General features: G+C 49.7%; 1 long non-coding RNA gene and 1 other non-coding gene across 2 annotated transcripts in view; both read right to left on the bottom strand.

Annotated features, from left to right (window-relative positions):
* LOC140394829 (uncharacterized) overlaps nucleotides 1-21,044 on the bottom strand; it is a 73,917-nt gene that overhangs the window by 14,197 nt on the left and 38,676 nt on the right. The window lies entirely within an intron of this gene.
* On the bottom strand, nucleotides 15,624-15,695 carry trnaw-cca (transfer RNA tryptophan (anticodon CCA)). Its single transcript has one exon. It is a non-coding gene; the product is annotated as a tRNA-Trp (tRNA).

Here is a 21,044-nt window from a genome sequence, read left to right as displayed (position 1 = left end):
TATTTCAGGCAAAGGAAGTAGTCTACCTAGGTTATCGGGTGGACCGCGAAGGTTTGCACCCCGTCGCAGAGAAAGTGCGTGCGATTCAACAGGCCCCCGCCCCGACTGACACTTCGCATCTTCGTTCTTTTCTCGGTCTCGTAAACTATTACGGGAAGTTCCTCCCCAATCTGGCAACTACGCTGGCCCCTTTGCACCTTCTGCTAAAGAAAAATCACACCTGGGTTTGGGGTCAGCCGTAAGAAACCGCTTTTCGGCGGGTAAAGCAACAATTGTCGTTGTCTGGGTTACTAGCCCACAATGATCCTGGAAAGCCTTTGCTCGTCACATGTGATGCATCCCCGTATGGTATTGGGGCTGTCCTGTCCCACAAGATGGAGAACGGGGCCGCGCGACCGATAGCTTTCGCCTCCCGCACATTGACTGCAGCGGAGAAAAAGTACGCGCAGATCGAGAAGGAGGGCCTGGCAGTGGTTTTTGCGGTGAAACGCTTCCACCAGTATGTGTATGGCCGCCATTTCACTATCGTGACTGATCATAAGCCCCTGCTGGGACTCTTCAGAGAGGATAAGCCAATACCGCCCATTGCTTCTGCACGGATCCAGCGCTGGGCTTTGTTGCTTGCTGCATACGAGTATTCTCTGGAGCACAAACCAGGAGCGCAGATAGCAAATGCCGGCGCACTGAGCCGATTGGTGAGGTGGCTGCAACCCTAAATTTTATGGACACCTTGCCTGTCACGGCATCACAGATCCGTGAGTGGACCCAGACAGAGCCAGTCCTGTCAAAGGTTCGACACATAGTCCTGTATGGTGGGCAGCATAGACAGCTCCCAGGCGAGTTGCGGGCATTTCCCTCCAAGCTGTCAGAATTCAGCATGGAAGACGGCATCCTCTTGTGGGGGACGCGTGTGATTGTCCCAGAAAAAGGCCAGGAGCTGATATTATCAGACTTGCACAATGGGCATCCAGCTGTGACCAAAATGAAAATGTTGGCCCAGAGTTATGTCTGGTGACCTGGCCTCGACACCGACATTGAGAAGGTGGCCCAAAACTGCTCCATTTGCCAGGAGCATCAGAAGCTTCCGCCGGCCGCGCCCCTACATCACTGGAAATGGCCAGGGCGGCCTTGGGCACGATTACATGCAGATTTCGCAGGCCCTTTTCAAGGATCCATGTTCCTTTTATTAATCGACGCCCAGTCTAAATGGCTAGAGGTGCATATGATGCAGGGGACAGCGTCCTGCGCAACAATTGAAAAGATGCGTTTGTCCTTTAGTACGCATGGCCTCCCCGAGGTGCTGGTCACGGATAACGGCACTCCATTCACGTTTGCGAGGTTCATGAAAATGAATGGCATACGCCACATCCGTACTGCCCCTTACCACCGGCTTCAAATGGGTTGGCAGAGCGCGCAGTGCAGACATTCAAAAGAGGCCTAAAGAAGCATTCTTCCGGGTCAATGGACACGAGACTGGCTCGCTTTTTGTTTACGTATAGGACCACCCCCCATGCGGTGACTGGGGTAGCTCCCGCAGAACTCCTAATGGGCTGGAGACTTCGCATCCACCTTAGTATGGTTTGCCCGGACATTGGCGCAAAGGTACGCCGCACACAAGAACGGCAGGGACAGGGATTTTCTCAGCATCGGCCGATTCAGCAGTTTACGCCCGGTGACCCAGTGTTCGTTCGGAATTTTGCTGGTGGTGCCCAGTGGGTTCCTGGCGTAATCTTTCGCCAAACGGGCCCTATATCTTACCAGGTGCAAGCCTAGGGTCGTCTCCAGCGCAAACACGTTCGGTCCAGAAGACTATCCCCTCCAAAGATTCCCCGCCCCCGGAGCTCATTTCTACAGCCGCAGAGACCAGAGACAATGGAAAGTAGTCCTCACAATCTTCCACTAGTGCCTCACTCAAAGCCTGCGCAGGTCGTTACAGAACCGAATGGAGATAGAGACGCTGGCATGACGGAGGCAGCAAATGCTGACTCTGAGATGGAGACACAGGACGCATCAGAGGGGGAAATCCTCGGGTCCACGGGTCGTGGATGTACAACCGTTATGCCGTTCATCACGGAAGCGCCGGTCTCCGTCTCGTTACACGCCGCCTGATCCAGCGCCACATGCAAATGGTGTCCGGCCTGCGGCAAAACGAGTCCGACGCCCTCCTTCGCCAGGGTCTTCGGTGGATTCCTTGGACTTTGGGGGGGAGGGATGTTATAACCTGCCTGCTTACCATTGGCTGGGGACTAATGACAATCCCACAATCCTGTGGGAGTATGAGCTTCCCCAATGAGGGGGGCGGAGAAACCATTAGTAACCTCCAAGTATAAATAAAGCTGGCCAGTTTGGAACCAGCAGGAAGGAGTGGGCAGCAAGGGAAGTTGCTGCCGCTGTTTTATATATATATATCTATATATGTTATTGTAAATAAATGTTATTACTTTGTATCCTTAAAACTCGTGCTGGATTCTTCGTGGCCCTCACAAAAATGTGTTTAGTGTGGAAGCTGGAGAAGTGGAGCATTGTGAGGTTATCCGTGGGTTTGCAGTAAAGCAAAGTGCTGAGGTGACCGTCCATGAAGGAGATGAGTGCGCCAAAGAATGCAACTGATTGTGGAGAGTAGTCCACGGTGAGTCTGATGGTGGGATGGAACTTATTGATGTCCGTGTGTAGTCGTTTCAGTGATTCTTCACCATGGGTCCAAAGGAAAAAAATGTCATTGATGTATTTGTTGTATAACGTCAGTTGAAAGTCCTGTGCGGTGAGGAGGTCTTGTTCAAACTTGTGCATGAAGATGCTGGCATATTGAGGTGCGAATTTGGTCCCCATGGCTGTTCCGTTTGTCTGGATGAAGAACTTGTTGTCGAAGGTGAAGACGTTGTGATCCAGAATGAAGCAGATGAGTTGCAGAATTGCGTCTGGAGATTGGCAGTTGTTGGTGTTGAGTACTGAGGCTGTTGCAGCAATGCCATCGTCTTGGGGGGTGCTGGTGTAGAGTGCCGAGACGTCCATTGTGACGAGGAATGTCCCTGGTTCAATTGGTCCATGGGTGCAGAGTTTCTGTAAGAAGTGCAGCAGAGGGACAGCATAGTGGCACAAGTGGATAGCACTGTGGCTTCACAGCGCCAGGGTCCCAGGTTCGATTTCCCGCTGGGTCACTGTCTGTGCGGAGTCTGCGCATTCTCCCCGTGTCTGCGTGGGTTTCCTCCGGGTGCTCCGGTTTCCTCCCACAGTCCAAAAATGTGCAGGTTAGGTTGATTGGCCATGATAAATTGCCCTTAGTGACCAAAAAAGGTTAGGAGGGGTTATTGGGTTACGGGGATAGGGTGGAAGTGAGGGCTTAAGTGGGTGGATGCAAACTCGATGAGCCGAATGGCCTCCTTCTGCACTGTATGTTCTATGTATCGCAACAGAAGACTAAGTGGTGAAACCCCAATGTTTGTAGGCATTGACCACATCAAAGAGAGGTAAGTGCAGTGAAATCGCACGCTTCAGTAATTAGAATGCAACTTTCATTTCTTTGATGTGGGTTTTACCACTTAGCCACTGAAGTGAAGGGATATGAATGGCTCAAAGTTTTTTACGAGTGCCAATCACAAGCCACTATTGGAAAGTAATGAATGGACTGCAGTCAGTGGATCATTGGGAACCAGATGCTGGGATGGCTGAGGAATGGACATGTAGAGCTGCAAGGTAAGTATTCCAGCAGTAACACATACCACAGCCCCTGTCTGGACTGCTGTCTAGCTTCCAGACAAGGGTCCTTATTCTTGGGGGAGACGTTTCTGCGTGACGGGGGTCTGTGGAGGGGGTTCCTTTAGGCAGAAGTGCCAATGGGGGGGTCCCCCTATTACAGGGGTCCCTGGGAGTGTCCCCCTATTACAGGGGTCCCTGGGGAGGAGCAGATTGGGTCACCTCCAGTACTTGGGGGTGGGGGGCGGACCCAGGCTATCCGGGGTGGGGTGCTGCTTGGCGGTGCTATCAAGGTCGATTTTCAGTATGGGAGGTGGGTCTGGGCCAACATGCGGTGTGGGGGGTGGGGGGGTGGGTGGGTCAGAACTGACAGTCGGAGCCGACTTACGGTGCAGTGTTTGGGGGTAACTCAAGATGGTGACCCGATTTCGGGATGCCCTCAGGAATCCCTCGTATTCCACGCCACGCATAAATGTGAATACTGTGGATCACTGAATTGCATCCTACTTTACAGCCACAAGGGGATCATAAAACTGGTGCAATTCAGCTCCAGCGGGAGAACATAGTCACCCAAACGGAGAATCCTCCCCATGCTGTTTGAGTGAGATGAAGAAGATGGTAGGAGGTCCGTGGGGAATATAAGCACTGGTACAAAACAATTAGGAGGTCTTGTGACGCACTGGGTAGCCTCTGAGCCAGATGTTCTGAGTTCAAGTCCCACTCCAGGAGTTGAAGGCCAAAGAAGGTGCGTTCATAATGTGCCAAGTAGTTTGACTATCAATGTACAAATCTTTCCAACACTTGCCACTGGCAGATGCTAGAAGCCGGTGAGATTCCTCGTCAGCGATGCGATGGAAAGAATATTGGAACCTCTACCATAGCTCCAGAGCACAACATGCTTGTAAGAATGCATTCCACAACATGGCCTTCCTGAGTGAGCTGTAACACACCAACGCCATCTGGAAATGTTTGTTTCTGTGTTATTAATCCTATGTAACAGGATTAAACTTTCATCATTATACACCGTTATCCCCAAAAGATTGGCCACTATTCTAATGCAATTCTAACTTCTCATGGTATGTAATAAAGTTAGATTTTGAGACGTAATCGAGCTGAAAGGTAAACCTGAATAAGGCAGTGAATAGGTGTGATTCCAGTTGGATGTTACAATCGGGCAAAATTGAAGTAAGACAGTAAATATATTCCAGACATCCCTGGTGAAAAAATTGAAATAAATTGGATGACATCAGATGAACTATTGAAGCATGCAGAATATTAGTGACTGACTACAACACTTTATTAATATTATTGCACACTTGCATAATTCCTTCAATAAAAATAACACTTCAGAAGGTAATCAGAGTGATCCCACTGCCTGGATAACAGATGCTTAAATTGGATTATTCCCATCTGGCATACATATTAAGTTCAAACCTAGCAAACTAGTGCTGGGCAGCACTAAAACCTTATAATACATTTTAATAAATTGGACCTATTCCCAGAAGTTATGTTAACAACGGTCAAACTACATCCCCCCTGACTCAGTACAGGGGTGCGCAGCAGGTCAAGATCACTTTGAAGCTAACTAGAAGGATTGTGAAGCAGAGTGGCATAATAATAATAATCTTTGTTAGTATCACAAGTAGACTAACATTAACACTGCAACAAAGTTATTGTGAAAGTCTCCTAGTCGCCACACTCCGGCGCCTGTTCAGGTACACTGGGGCAGCATGCAGAATGTCTGACTTCCGGTTGTGGCCATGGAGTGAGTGGTCACATACAAGGCTGTTCCTGCTTAAAGTCACAGAAAAGGGCTCTTTTCACGCAGATCCGGGTGGAATTTTGATGAAAAGGCGTAGGGGATTGTTAGAGGAATAGTTTACCCCTGGAATGGTATGTCTTCTGATCGCTAGACCCGGCAGAAAGCAGTGAGAGATTTGGCTGGAAAGTTGAACCAGTCTGGTGCTGCAGCAACAGCCTCTTCCAGCATGCAGGCGGGAGAGGGGCAAGCTCTAAGGCCCCAGATACAGGAACTGATGACTTTTATCAAGGAGGACTTCCATAAGCAGAGGAAAGAAATGCGTGAGGATTATGCAAAGGCCATTGCAGAAGCTGTGGCACCCCTGAAGAGTACTTCGGAGCGGATGGAGAGGTGTTTGGAGGTGCAGGGGCCTCAGATTCGGGAGATCGAAGGTGTGATCTCGGACCACAGCGATCGTGTGGGGGAGGCGGAAGTGGGGCTCCTAGGTGACCTTTGTAAAATGCTGAGGGCAAAGGTGGAGGAGCAGGAGAATACCTCAAGAAGACAGAACCTGCGAATAGTGGGCCTGGCTGAAGGAGTGGAAGGTGTGAGTGCCACGAGGTACGTCTCAAAGATGCTGGTGAGGCTGGTGGCAGAAGAGGTGCTGGATAAGGCACCTGAAGTGGACCCAGCGCATAGGTCTCTGAGGCAGAAGCCTAGAGCTGGGAGCCGCCGCAGGCGGTGATCGTGAGACTCCATAAATTTGTGGAGAAAGAGAAAATTCTACGGTGGGCCAGGGAGAGGCGTAGCTGCGACTGGGAGGGAAATAACGTCAGGATTGATCAGGACATCGGAGCCGAGTTGGCAAAATGGCGGGCAGGTTTCAACAAGCCCAAGGCGGTGCTGTACTGGCGGCAGATCAGGTTTGGGGTGCTCTACCCGGCGAAATTATGGGTGACGTTCGGAGGCCGGGAGTATTATTTCGAAACCCCAGAAACGTCCGAAGACTTCATTAAGGAGCATAAACTGGGGGAGAACTGAATGGACAATGCTTGGGAACAGGGGTGCTGGTACTATGTAATGGTCGGGAGCATGTTTGAAATGAGTGTAGGGATTGGGGGATTTTCGCCTTTTTTTGTGGTGGGGGGGGGGTTCTGTTCAATGTTGAGATTGTAAGGAGTTGTAGGGATGAAAGGTTTGTGTGGGGATGGATGTTACCATCCCCCTCCTGTTTTATGGGACTCTTTGTGTTTAACATCTGTTTGTTTGCTTTTGGAGAAGGCTACCTGGAGTTCAGGAGATGTCCTTGTTTGGGTGGGGGAGGGTAAGGCCAGCAGGAGGCCTTCTTCTTGGAGCTGAGGAGTGGGGGGGGGGGGGGGGAGAGGGAGGGGGAGGTCATGAGGATATGCCTTTGGGCAGGGGCAGCCACGCTAGCAGGTTATGCTGGTGAATGGAAGTGAGGTGGTGGGGGAGAAGGCCAAGGGGGGTGGCCAGGGGGAGGGGGGAAAGGGGAGATGGGGGGGGGGGAAGAAGGGGAAGGGGAAAAATGGGGGGGGGTTCTACGACGTGGCAGGGGGTGAGAGATGACATGGTCAAGGGCGAAGGAAGGGGCCATCTGGGATGGGCTAGGCACAGAGTGGAATTAAAGGGGCAGGAGTTAAATGGGGAAGATGATGGACAGTAGAGGGGATTGGAGGCGCAAGCCTCCGGTAAGGTTAGTAAGGTGGAACGTCCGGGGACTGAATGGGCCGGTTAAAATTTTGCACACCTCAGGAGCTTGAAAGCGGGCGTGGTCTTTTTGCAGGAGACACACCTCCGTGTAAAGGACCAGGTTAGGTTAAGGAAGGGGTGGGTTGGGCAAGTTTTTCACTCGGGGTTTGATTCGAAATCGAGGGGTGTGGCGATTTTAATGAGCAAAAAAATGGGATTTGTGAGTGCGAAGGAGGTGAGGGATCCAGGTGGGAGATATGTGATTGTGAGTGGAGTATTGGAAGGGGCACCGGTGGTGTTGGTAAATGTGTATGTCCCAAATTGGGATGATGTGGGTTTTATGAGGGGGTTGCTGGCAGCAATCCCGGATTTGGCCACGTACCAGTTGATCATGGGAGGAGATTTTAACTGTGTCCTGGAGCCGAGGATGGATAGATCGAGCCCCAGGTCGATGGGTAGGGTACGAATGGCAAGGGAGCTGGGGGAGTTTATGGAGAGGATGGGTATGGTGGATCCATGGCGTTTTCAGAACCCAGGGGGACAGGAGTATTCCTTCTTTTCACTCATCTATAAGGTGTATTCGAGGATTGATTATTTTGTAGTGAGTCGGGAGATTTTGGTTGGGGTGGAGGGGGCAGGTATGCAGGAATAGTTATCTCGGACCACGCACCCCCCTAGCTGGATATTCGGTTCAGTACGGGACGAGAGCAGAGGCCGGGGTGGAGGTTTGACTCTGGGTTGTTGGCGGATGGAGGTTTTTGTGATAAGGTGCAGTTGGCGATTGGGGATTATGTGGAGTTCAATCAGAAAGGGGAGGTGTCGGCGGGCATTTTTTGGGAAGCACTAAAGGCAGTTGTCCGGGGAGAAATTATCCCATTTACGGTTTGTGCGAATAAGGAAAGGAGAGCCGTCTAGTGAGCGAGACAGTGGAGGTGGACAGGGAATATTCGAGGGTGCCCACAGTGGAGGGATTGGCAAGGAGGAAAAAGTTGCAGGGGCAATTTAATAGGCTAACAACGGGGAGAGCGATAGGGCAACTGCGTAGGGCAAGAGGGGTGCAGTACGAGTATGGGGAGAAGGCGAGCCGCATGCTGGCGCACCAGCTGCGAAGGCAGGCTGCGTCCAGGGAAATATTGAAGATACGGACTGGGGCTGGGGATGTGGTATCAGAGCCAGGGAAGATAAATGAGGCATTTAGAGAATATTACCAGGGACTTTATGAGGCAGACCCAGGAGGAGAGGAGGGGGACATGGGCAGTTTCTGGACGAGCTGGAATTTCCCCTGGTGAGGAAGCAAAGAGGCAGGTGTTGGAGGAGCCCCTTGGGCTGAGGGAGGTGCTGGAAAGTGTCAGGGGTATGAAGTCGGGGAAGGCCCCTGGGCCGGATGGGTACCTGGCAGAATTTTATAAGGAATTTGTAGCGGACCTGGCACCACATCTGTTGGGGGCGTTTAATGAAGCACTAGAGAAGGGGGAGTGGCCGGAGACGATGAAGCAAGCGGTAATCACACTAATCCCCAAAAAAGGGAAGGATCCGGTGGAATGTGGGTCGTATAGACCTATATCCCTATTGAACACAGATGTGAAAGTATTGGCTAAGTTGTTGGCAGGGAGGATGGAGGATTGTGTCCCGGGGGTGGTTACAAAATATCAAACAGGCTTAGTGAAGGGCAGGCAGCTCGCGAGTAATATAAGACGGCTGTTGAACGTGGTGATGAATCCGTCGAGAGCTCTGGGTATGGAGGTGGTGGTGTCCATGGACGCGAAGAAAGCATTTGAACGGGTGCAATGGCGGTACTTGTTCGAAGTTTTGGGAAGGTTTGGGTTTGGGCCGAGATTTGTGGCATGGGTGCGATTGCTGTATGTGGCGCCAAGAGCGAGGTTGAGGACGAATGATATGAGCTCACAAAGCTTTAACTTACACAGGGGTATGAGGCAGGGGTGCCCGCTATCGCCGCTGCTGTTTGCGCTGGCCATAGAGCCTTTGGCAATGGCTCTCAGGGGGTCGGCAGAGTGGCGGGGGATAATAAGGGGACAGAGGGAGCATCGGGTGTCGCTCTATGCCGATGACCTCTTGCTGTATGTTTCGGATCCGTTGGAGGGTATGGGAAGAATTATGGGCCTGTTGGGGAGGTTTGGAGGGTTCTCGGGATACAAGCTGAATGTAGGGAAAAGCGAGGTATTCCCGGTGAATGAGCTGGCACAGCGGACTAATTTAGGGGTGATGCCATTTACAGTAGCGAGGGATAGGTTTAGGTACTTGGAGATTCAGGTAGCGAGGGAATGGACAGGGCTCCAGAAGTGGAACTTAACAAAGCTGATGGAGGATGCCAGGGAGGATCTTAAGAGGTGGGATACACTGCACTTAATGTTGGTGGGGAGGGTTCCAAGTGGTGAAAATGAATATTCTGCCGAGGATCTTGTTTATCTTTCAGGCTCTCCCGATCTTTATACCAAAGGTCTTTTTTTGGAAAGTGGACACAATCATCTCTGACTTTGTATGGGCGGGGAAGGTGCCGAGGGTGGGGAGGACCCTGCTACAGAGGCAGAGGCAGCAAGGGGGGTTGACGTTGCCAAACCTGCTTCATTATTATTGGGCGGCGAATGTGGACAAGTTGCGGCGGTGGTGGGAAGTGTGTTGATGTGCATCACTGTAAATACATGTAATCTAGACAGACACTAGAGGGAGCACCAGAAACATCACACACACACACACTCAACCAATAGATAAGTTAGGTGGGAGGCGACCAATGGACATTCACGATACACAAAGAGGTGACACGACCACAGGGGGGCATTACAACAACCCATACATAAAGGACACCCACACACATGATCAGCCCCCTTCGGCCAGTGGAGACAGTCAGTGAGGAGAGGCACAGGGTTGATTCATTATCACACCCACCACGTGGAAGACAGCAGCTGGTCAGTCAGTTTAAGTAGCTACAATAGGATTAGCAGTAGTGTCAAACTCAAGTTATAAAAGTGTACATAGTGTAAATAAATGAGTTGAAGTTATTTACGCGTCTCGACCTTCCTTGACAAATGCAACACAAGGAAGCCGCTTATGTTACAAAGGAAACATAACAAAACATGGTACCAGTCGTGAACTGTTTAAATCCAGGTAGCCATACCTCAGCGTACAGTGACAACCGGCAATACCCAGGCAAGATGTTCGAGCTCCCGATTCCGCAGCCGCTCCAGTGCCACGGCGATCTCCGCGAGAACTGGCAGCGATTCCGTCAGGCGTTTGAATTCTACCTGGTGGCAGCCGAACTTAAAGACCTGGCCGATAATGAAAAAGTAGAGTTTCTCCTGACCATCGCCGGTGCCAGAGCAGAAGAAATCTTTTAAAAATTCAAGTTCTCCAAGGGGCAAAACAGGTACGACTTCCAGGCAGTCCTGGACAAATTTGGCAAATACTGTGAGGAAAACACACTCCAATCGGCAAGGAAAGGTAAGAGAAGCGCCAGTACTCACCTCGAGGCCGAGGGCCCGGACCAGAGAGCGATTTGGGTCGAGGTCGGTGGCCACCTTGCTAAAGGGACTACACTAGCGCAGTTGCGCGAGAGGTGCGCAGAACCGGAAGGTTCGTTTGCGCATGCGCGAGACGCCGTGCATGCGCAATCAAGAAAACGGCCATCGGGAAAGGAACAGTGATCTGCGCATGCGCAATCGCTTCCTACGTGCTACGTCACGCGCGTCATGACGTCAGAGGCCCCAGACCGCACCAATTTAAAGGGGAAATGTCCCAAATCAAAGAAAATATCTTTTAAAGCTGTAAAACAACCTTCCTTCACCTGGAATGACAGCACAATGCCTCGAATTGAACCAGGAAATGAATTTAACTTCCGAAGAACCCTGCAACAAGCAGTTACCTATGCACAAACCGATGATACCGACCTTTACATTTTTTCTGGACCTCGTGAGCCCAATGGCAGCTCCATGGTCCAAAACGACTACGACTCGGACGAACCTTTCGTGTTGCACATTGGTGACCCCCACATTGAATCCGACGCAGATGCGGATTCATTTTTCGGATTTGAGGATCTTCAACCCTGCAGATATGACGTCCCAACTCATCAGTGCAGGATGATGCTGCAGCCTGAAATTAAGAGAAAGAAAGCAGTACAAGCCCACAGAGAGCGGCCTGCTGCCACACAGAGCGTGGTCCACGCGCCGCTCAGGGTTCCCGACTCTACGAAAGAAGACATGCAAGACTCCACACCGCAGTCGTTGCAGGAACAAGACGTGACTCCAATGTCACAAGCCTCCACAGCGAGCTCGTGGACAGACTCCGCAATTGCAGAAACGCAAGACTCCAGAGCGCAGTCCTTGCATGAACAAGAAGTGACTCCAGAGTCACAAGCCTCCACAGCGAGCTCGTGGACAGACTCCACAATTGCAGAAACGCAAGACTCCAGAGCGCAGTCCTTGCACGAACAAGAAGTGACTCCAGTGTCACAAGCCTCCACAGAGAGCTCGTGGACAGCCTCCACGATAAAAGCAACGCAAGACTCCAATGCGCAGTCCTTGCAGGAACAAGACCATGAGGGTCTAGCAACCTCCTCTGACCAACTAGCGGCAGACGATGCAAGTCTGCCATGCTCGCGTAAACAGCAAGAAGGCTATAACAGTCTACCACGCTCCACTGCACAGCAGGACGACCATGACGGTCTATCATGGTACAATGAAGGGCACAGCGCTGATGACTGTTCAAGCCCAAATGAAGACAAGCCAAAGGAATCGCCTCTTCCAAGCCCGAAGAAAAAAGGATTATGCGCTGACCTTCAGGATCATTCTAGTCGAAGAGATATTAATAATGCTGCACAGTCATAGAAGGATGCTGAGGATTTGCTAAAGAAATTGCTTGTATGTCTAATTTGCAAGGAGCAGACTGAAAATTGCCATTGCTTTAGTACGGATCAAAAAAATGGACAAGGCATTGATCCTCATTTAATGGAAATAACACAACCTGAATCATATCTACAGCAGGGACAACTGTCTCCTTTCAATACAAAACCCCAAAGTCCCAACTTCAGAGATCAGCAGTTAGTCAGTAATGACGTTTCAACCCCTGATGGGAATATTAATCGCATTGAACCTCTGCACACTCCACTGATAAATGAGCAGAACATTGGAGCAAGAATCCTGAGGACACCAACATCGAGTAGCCAGATAAAGCACTTAAAACCCGCAGCAGTTTCAAGTGAACCAATTGTGCTTTCCAGTGATGGTGAAGATGCAGATAAGGTCGACTCGATTATCCATTGTACCACATTAACTCCAGAGATTAAGCATTTATGTCTGGGGAGAAGAGTGTGGGCAATTGAGAACAGTAAAAGAGAGACTGTGACTGTGCCAGTCCCAGCAAAATCAGAGTCAGAGACTATGAAGGCATGTACATTAGAAAAGGATGCATATGAAGTAACTGAGAAGAAAATTGAAACGGACTGTTCTTTGGAAACTAGTACAATGATGAAAGAAACATTGGATCTAACATTTGATGCCCTACATATGGGAGAAATTGAGGGAAATGAACAAGGTTCTGTAATGTCTGGGGGAAGATTTAAAATTCCAAAGAAGAAAAGCCCAAATGAAGGACAACGTCAAGACAATGACAGTCTACCCACATGGTTTGCACCACCAGATGAAAACTCTGACAATTTACCCAACCCTAGTTAATAGCAAGCAGCTACTGAGGATCTACCCACGGTATGTGAAACGAGTGACGACAGCATCCCACTTCCCATGCAAAAGGTGCAAAGTGACAGACCTCAGCTAGTGCGTACAGAGGCACTCGACGATCACGGTGAGACCACTGGTGACTCTGGTGACACCACATTACTTTCACCCTCAATTGCTCGAACCTCTCCACTAGTCAATGCATTCCTGCATGTTCCGACTCCAGACGTGCAGCTTCAAGAAATCTCAGCTGACTCCAGTGAACCTGCTAAGACTCCGGACGGGGTGCATCAACAAAAAACAGACCAGACTCCAGATGGGGAGCAACCAAACGCCGACTATGATTCACGTAAGCCAGACTTTACTCCATGACAGGCAGTGTCGCAACCTCAGTGATGGCACGCTCAGGGTGACAGCAGATGCCACAACGACAGGAGATGGATCACGTGACAATCACACTGGATCAGCAATAACAAGCAGCAGCTACAGTCCAAGAGGAATACACCAATTTTCACCACAGCTTTGTCCACACATCTGTTCCACACCGACAGTGCGGCCAATGACAGCTCATGCTGGACAAACCCAGTATTCAAGCCTGCAGCAGCCAGCAGTCTATGCAGCATATTCTCAAACAGGCCAGCACTACGGATTGCCCACTAATGGAATCAAGACCGAAGGAGGACTACCGCCAGCGCAATCTGCACTACAGACTGGATGCCTTCGTTACAGCCCAGGGTTTGCTGCACCCCAGCCTGGCCAGACAGCATATTCCTATCAGATGCAAGGTTCTAGTTTCACACCATCACCAGACATTGATGCGAGCAGCAATTCTGTCTCCAAATAGACATGCTTCAACGCTTCTCAGCAGAATCACCCTTCCAGCACAGCATGTGGCCAGAACCAGTGTCACAGTCTCATCCGACTTCAAAATCTGGCACATCCATGACCTCGAATGATACTGTTGAGGGTACCTCTTCAATGTCAACGACCCATCAGCTACAAGATGCCATCCGCCAGCACCACCACACATAAAAAGAAAAAAAGAAAAAGACTCCAAAGCGGACAGCGCAGTGATTCACCCACTTCTTGGTTCCTGTTGATGGCGTTCATAACCAAGAGAGACATTTGACCATGGTGATTGATGGTTTATGGACTCACATGAATGATTTGGACTTATTGTTTAATCACCGTTCCCATGACGTGTATATACCTTACCTTCTCTACCTGTTCTTTGTTCAGTTTTTCTTCAAGTGTACAGAAAATATGAACATATAAAAAGGGGAGGATGTGGTGATGTGCATCACTGTAAATACATGTAAGCTAGACAGACACTAGAGGGAGCACCAGAAACATCACACACACACTCAACCAATAGATAAGTTAGGTGGGAGGCGACCAATGGACATTCACGATACACAAGGAGGTGACACGACCACAGGGGGGCATTACACCAACCCATACATAAAGGACACCACACACATGATCAGCCCCTTCGGCCAGTGGAGACAGTCAGTGAGGAGAGGCACAGGGTTGATTCATTATCACACCCACCACGTGGAAGACAGCAGCTGGTCAGTCAGTTTAGGTAGCTACAATAGGATTAGCAGTAGTGTCAAACTCAAGTTATAAAAGTGTACATAGTGTAAATAAATGCGTTGAAGTTATCTACACGTCTCGACCTTCCTTGGCAAATGCAACACAAGGAAGCCGCTTATGTTACAAAGGAAACATAACAAAACAGGAAGGAAAAGGGGTAGGATGGGTTAGGGTGGAGGAGGAATCTTGTGAGGGGTCTAGTTTGAGGGCTATGGTGATGGCAGCATTGCCAATGGCTCTGAGTAGGTATTCAGGGAGCCCAGTGGTGCAGTCCACGGTGAAGATATGAAATCAGTTGAGGGGGCATTTTAGGGTGGAAGGGATGTCGGTGCTAACGCCGCTGTGCGAGAATCATGGGTTTGAGCCGGGGGGGATGGATCGTGTATGCAGGAGGTGGAGGGAAGTGGGGCTGGTCAAGGTGAGGGATTTGTATTTGGAGGAAGGGTTCGCCAGTCTGAAGGAGCTAATGGGGAGGGTAGAGCTGCCGACGGGTAGTGAGTTCAGGTATCTACAGGTTAGGGACTTTGCACGAAAGGTCTGGAAGGGGTTCCCTAGATTGCCGGGAGAAACCCTGCTGGAGCGACTGCTGCTTCCGGATGTGGCAGAGGAGGGAAGAATTGTGGATATATGTAAGTGGCTGGGGGAGCAGGGAGCAAGGAGAAATGGGAAGCAGAGTTGGGAATGGAGATCAATTGGGGAGTATGGAGTGAGGCACTGCGAAGGGTAAACGGGACCTCCTCTTGTGCAAGGATGAACCTGATATAGTTTAAGGTGGTGCACAGGGTGCATATGGGGAAAGATGTAGAAGGACAAATGTGCAAGGAACTTAGAGATGTTCAAGAATTACAAAGTAGTCATTTGATAATAAAGAACTTGAGTATTGCTGAAAAAAGAGGCATGTCGAAGATTGTCACAGGTAGGCTTACATTAACACTGCAATGAAGTTTCTGTAAAAAGCCCCTAGTCGCCACATTCCGGCACCTGTTCGGGAGAATTCAGAATGTCCAAATTACCTAATAGCACATCTTTCGGGACTTGTGTGAGGAAACCGGAGCAACCGGAGGAAACACACACGGACACAGGGAGAACGTGTAGACGTCACGCAGACAGTGACCCAAGCCGGAAATCGAACCTGGGAGCTGTGAAGCAACAGTGTTACCCACTGTGCTACCGTGCTGCCCACAAAAAGAAAATCTCCGTGAGCCTGACGTGATTTGAACACGCAACCCTCTGATTTGGAGTCAGACGTGCTACCGTTGCACCACAAGCCCAAGGCAGCACGGTAGCCTTGTGGATAGCACAATTGCTTCACAGCTCCAGGATCCCAGGTTCGATTCCGGCTTGGGTCACTGTCTGTGCGGAGTCTGCACATCCTCCCCGTGTGTGCGTGGGTTTCCTCCGGGTGCTCCGGTTTCCTCCCACAGTCCAAAGATGTGCAAGTTAGGTGGATTGGCCATGATAAATTGCCCTTAGTGTTGGGTGGGGTTGCTGGGTTATGGGGGTAGGGTGGCGGTGTTGACGTTGGGTAGGGTGCTCTTTCCAAGAGCCGGTGCGGACTCGATGGGCCGAATGGCCTCCTTCTGCACTGTAAATTCTATGTAAATCTATGTATGAGAAGAGAGTGCTGATTATCAATTACAAAATAGTTATATTGATTGTCTTCAATTATGCAAATATAACCTGGGATAGGGGCAAGAGTAGAGGTGTTCAGGAGAATTTTCTACAGCAATATACTTCCTGTCCAACGAGAAAGGAGGCGCTGCTGGATCTGGAAATGAGGTGGGCCAAGTTGTAAGCTCTACCACCTAGAACAACAAGGGCAGCATGGGAACACCACCGCCTGCAAGTTCCCCTCTAAGCCACACAACATTGTGAGTTGGAAATATATCACCTTTTCTTCACTGTCACTGTCACAATCCTGGGACTCCCTCCCCAACTGCCTGAAGGGTGTTTCTACATCATATGGACTGCAGTGGTTCAAGAAGGCAACTCACCATGACATTGCTACAATGCATCTTGAGGTTGGTACACATGGCTGCCACTCAGTGATGGAGGGATGCATGTTTAAGGTGTTGGATGGGGTGCTAATCAAACGAGCTATTTTGCTATTTTGTCCTCGATGGTGTCGAGCTTCTTGAGTGTTGTTGGAGCTGCACTTATCCAGGCAAGTGCAGAGTATTCCAGCAGATTACTGGCTTGTGCCTTGTAGATGGTGGACAGTCTTAGCAGAATCATCACAGAATTTCCAGCCTCTGACTTCCTGTTGTAGCTACAGTAATGACGATGGCTAGTCCAGTTAAGGCAGCACGGTAGCATTGTTTCACAGCTCCAGGGTCCCAGGTTCGATTCCGGCTTGGGTCACTGTCTGTGCGGAGTCTGCACATCCTCCCCGTGTGTGCGTGGGTTTCCTCCGGGTGCTCCGGTTTCCTCCCACAGTCCAAAGATGTGCAGGTTAGGTGGATTGGCCATGATAAATTGCCCTTAGGTCCAAAAATTGCCCTTAGTGTTGGGTGGGGTTAGTGTGTTATGGGGATAGGATGGAGGTGTTGACCTTGGGTAGGGTGCTCTCTCCAAGAGCCGGTGCTGACTCGATGGGCCGAATGGCCTCCTTCTGCATTGTACATTCTATGATAATCTATGAGTTCAGTTTCTGGTCAATGGTAACACTCAAGGATGTTGATAGTAAGGGATTCAGCAATAGTAATGTCATTGAACGTCAAGGGGCAATGGTTAGATTCTCTCCTTTTGGAGATGGTCATTGCCTGGCACTTGTATGGTGGATCAAAAGTTACTTAATTACCATTTATCAGCCCAAGGCTGAATGTTGTCCAGATCTTGTTGCATCTGCACATGGGCTGTTTCAGTACCTGAGGAGTCACAAATGGTGCTGACATTGTGTAATGATCAGCAGACATTCCCACTTCCAACCTTATGATGGAAGGAAGGTCATGGATTAAACAGCTGAAGATGATTGAGCCCATGACATTATTCTGAGGAATTCCTGCAGTGATGTCCCGGGACTGAGATGATTGACCTCCAACCACTACAACCATCTTCCTTTGTGCCAGGTATGACATCAACCAGTGGAGAGTTTCCCCCTGATTCCCATTGACTCCAGTTTTGCGATGGCTACTTGATGACAAATGCTGCCTTGAAGTCCAGGGCAGTCAATGTCATCTCAACTAAGACAGTAATGAGGTCAAGAGCTGAGTGTCCCTGGTTGTGGTGATACACCACTGTACTTCCCTACCATTGTACATAGTATATAATAGTTGTGCGTAACGTGGCCCTGTAATACTGTGTATTGTACTGTAGCTCTGCAGAGGTTCGGTCACTGGTAGGTAACCCGACCTGGCCACGGAGAGCTCCGCCTTAGCCACTTCCCCGGGAGTTAGTATAAGAACCCTCTTCTGGGACCGGCCCCATTCTGTCTGGGGTCGTCTGTGTTGGGTAAGCCTCCCATGTAGTATATTAAAGCCTGAGTTAAAGTCTCACATGTCTTTGTGGTTCTTGACGCTTAGCGCATCACTGGTACAACCCAAACTAAATGTCAGTGAAAAGGTTATTACTATGTAAGAGTAATTTGATAGCACTGTTAATGACACCTTCCATCACTTTGCTGATGATCAAGAGTAGACTGATGGGATGCGAATTGACCAGGTTGGATATGCCCAGCTTTTTGTGTACAGAACATACCTGAGCAATTTTCCACATTGCAGGTAGATGCCAATGTTGTAGCTGTACTAGAACAACTTGGCTAGGGATGTGACAAGCCGTGGAACACAAGTCTGCTGCTGGAATATTGTCAGGGCCTATAGCCTTCGCTGCATACAGTGCCTTCAGCTATTTCTTGATTTCATGTGGAGTGAATTGGATTGGACTGAAGACTCATCCTGCTGGGGACCTCCGGAGGTGACTGAGGTGAATCATCCACTCAATACTTCTGGCTTAAGATAGTTGCAAATGGTTGCCTTGTCTTTTGCACTTATGTGCAAGGCTCCCCCAACATTGAGAATGGGGATATTTGTGGAAATTCCTCCCCCAGTTAGTTGATAAATTGTTCACCATCATTCATGATGATGCAGGACTGCAAAGCTTACATTTAGTTGCAGAGTTGCTTAGCTCTCGCTATCACTTGCTGTTTCTGCTGTCTGACATACAAGTAGTCCTGTGTTGTAACTTCATCAGGATGACACCTCATTTTAAGTATGCCTGGTGTTGCTCCTGGCATGTGCTTCTGTACAACCAGAGTTGATTCCCTGGCTTGCTGGTAATGGCAGAATAGTGGATGTGCTGTGCCATGAAGTTATGGATTTTGGCTAAATACAACTTTGCTGCTAATAATAATCCACAGCTCCGTATACATGCCCAGCTTTGAATTGCTTGATCTGTTCGAAATATATCCCACTGAGCACAGTGAATGGCAATGTTAAACATCACAAGGGAAGATATTGTCCATGTGATGACTGGACTTGGTCTCCATAAGGACTACGCAATGGTCATTCATAGAGCCTTTGACCCATTGTATCTGCACTGGCAGTCAAGCACCTATTTATTCTAATCCCAATTACCAGCACTTGATCCGCAGCCTTGTATGCTCAACCAAATGCTTCTTAAATGTTGTGAGAGGTCCCAGCTCGACCACTCTTTCAGGCAGTGAGTTCCAGATTCCAACACCCTCTGGTAAAAATGTTTTTCCTCAAATCCCCTCTAAATCTCCTTCCCCTTACCTTAAATATACGCCTGGTTATTGACTTTTCTACCAGGGGCAAAGCTCTTTCCCTATGTCCCTCATCATTTTGTATACCTTCATCATGTCTGCTCTCAGCCTTCTCTGCTCTACCGAAAATAATCCCAACCTAACCAGCCCCTCTTCATAGCTGAAACTCTTCAGCACAGGCAGCATCCTTGCAAATCTCTTCTGCACTCTCTCAGTGCAATATATCCTTCCCATAGTGTGATGACTTGAACTGTACACAGTGCTTACTCTAGCTGTGCTAAAGAGCGTTTTATACAGCTCCATCATTACCTGCCTCTTTGTACATTCTATGCAAATGTAAGTATCCCATATACTTTCCTAGCCACCTTATCTACAGGTCCTGCTGCCTTCAGGGAACTTTGGACAAACACCCCAAGTTCCTTCTGGCCCTCTGTACTTCCTGGTATCCTAATATTCATTGTGTATTCCCTTGCCTTTTTAGTCCTCAGAAGTCCTCAGAAAATGTATCACCTCACACTTTTCAGATTTAAATTCCATTTGCCACTGTTCTGCCCATCTAACCAGCCCATCTGTATCACACTGTAATCCAAGGCTATCCTCCTTGTTATTTACCATACCACTAATTTTCATGTCACCTGCGAACTTACTGATCATACCTCTCACATTCATGCCCGGGTCATTAATGTACACTACAAACAGCAAGGGACACAGCACCAATCCCTGCGGTACACCACTGGACACAGGCTTCCAGTGACAAAAACAACCTTTGACCATCACTCTCGGCCTCCTGCCACTGAGCCAATTTGCCAAATTGCGCTGGATCCTATTGGCTCCTTCGTTCTCGATCAGTCTCTCATGCGGGACATTGTCAAAAGCTTTACTGAAGTTCATGTAGTCGACATCAACTACATTGCCCTCATCTACACACCTAGTCACCTCCTCGAAAAATTCATTGTCAGACACGGGCCAGGATTCTCCAAAATCCCGGTTAAGCGTTGACGCCGGCGTAAACACTGGAGTGTTTCACGCCGTCATCAACGGGCCTCTTGGCCCAGCAATTCAGTGGCCTGCAGGGGGCCAGCACGGGTCCACAAATGCGCATGGTGGCTGTTTCCGTGATGGCACATGCGCATGGTGGCCGTTTCCATGCTGGTGCCGTGCAACGTGGCGGAGCCACACAGCGGGGCCGGGCGGAAGGAGGTAGGCCCCCTCCAGATCGTACACACCCGGCGATCGGTAGCCCCGATCGCGGGCCTGGCCATCATGCAGGGCCCCCCCAGAGTCTGAACCCCCCACCCCCTCTCCCCCCCCACCAGGATGGCCATCACGGCCACGGGTCTAAGCTCCCGCCGGGTGGTACCAGGTTAGAACCACGCCGGCGGAACTCGGCGGGAACTCAGCCGGTCAACCACGGAGAATTGCCTCGGGGGCCGTATTCAATGGGCCCCGACGCATCAACCACGTGCGCGCAACTGCCGCCGATTCTCCAGTCACCGGAGAATCGCGCCCTGGCGTCGGAGCAGCGTGACGGGAATTTCCGGCATGACCTGCGATTCTACGACTCGGCGCAGGCTCCGGGGAATCCCAGCCATAATCTCCCCCTGTCAAAGCCACGCTGATTATTCATGATTAATCCTTGCCTCTCTAAGAGAAGATTAATTCTTTCCCTTCAGAGCCTTTATTTCCAGTCTATCTTTGTTCTTTCCATAACTACATTAAATCTTACTGGTTATGACCACTATCACCAAAATGCTCCCCCACTGACTCGATTGCAAATTGCCTGGCTCATTCCTTAAAATTAGGTCCAGTACCATTCTCTTTCTTGGAGGAGTTTCTAAAATTTGGCTCAAAAAGCTCTATTGGATGCATCTTAAGAACTCGACCCCTCTAAGCCTTTCTC

The sequence above is a fragment of the Scyliorhinus torazame genome, chromosome 18 (assembly GCF_047496885.1).
Source record: "Scyliorhinus torazame isolate Kashiwa2021f chromosome 18, sScyTor2.1, whole genome shotgun sequence".
Taxonomy (NCBI): domain Eukaryota; kingdom Metazoa; phylum Chordata; class Chondrichthyes; order Carcharhiniformes; family Scyliorhinidae; genus Scyliorhinus; species Scyliorhinus torazame.
The sequence above is the reverse complement of the archived record's forward strand: the minus strand, read 5'-3'. Positions and strand labels throughout refer to the sequence as shown.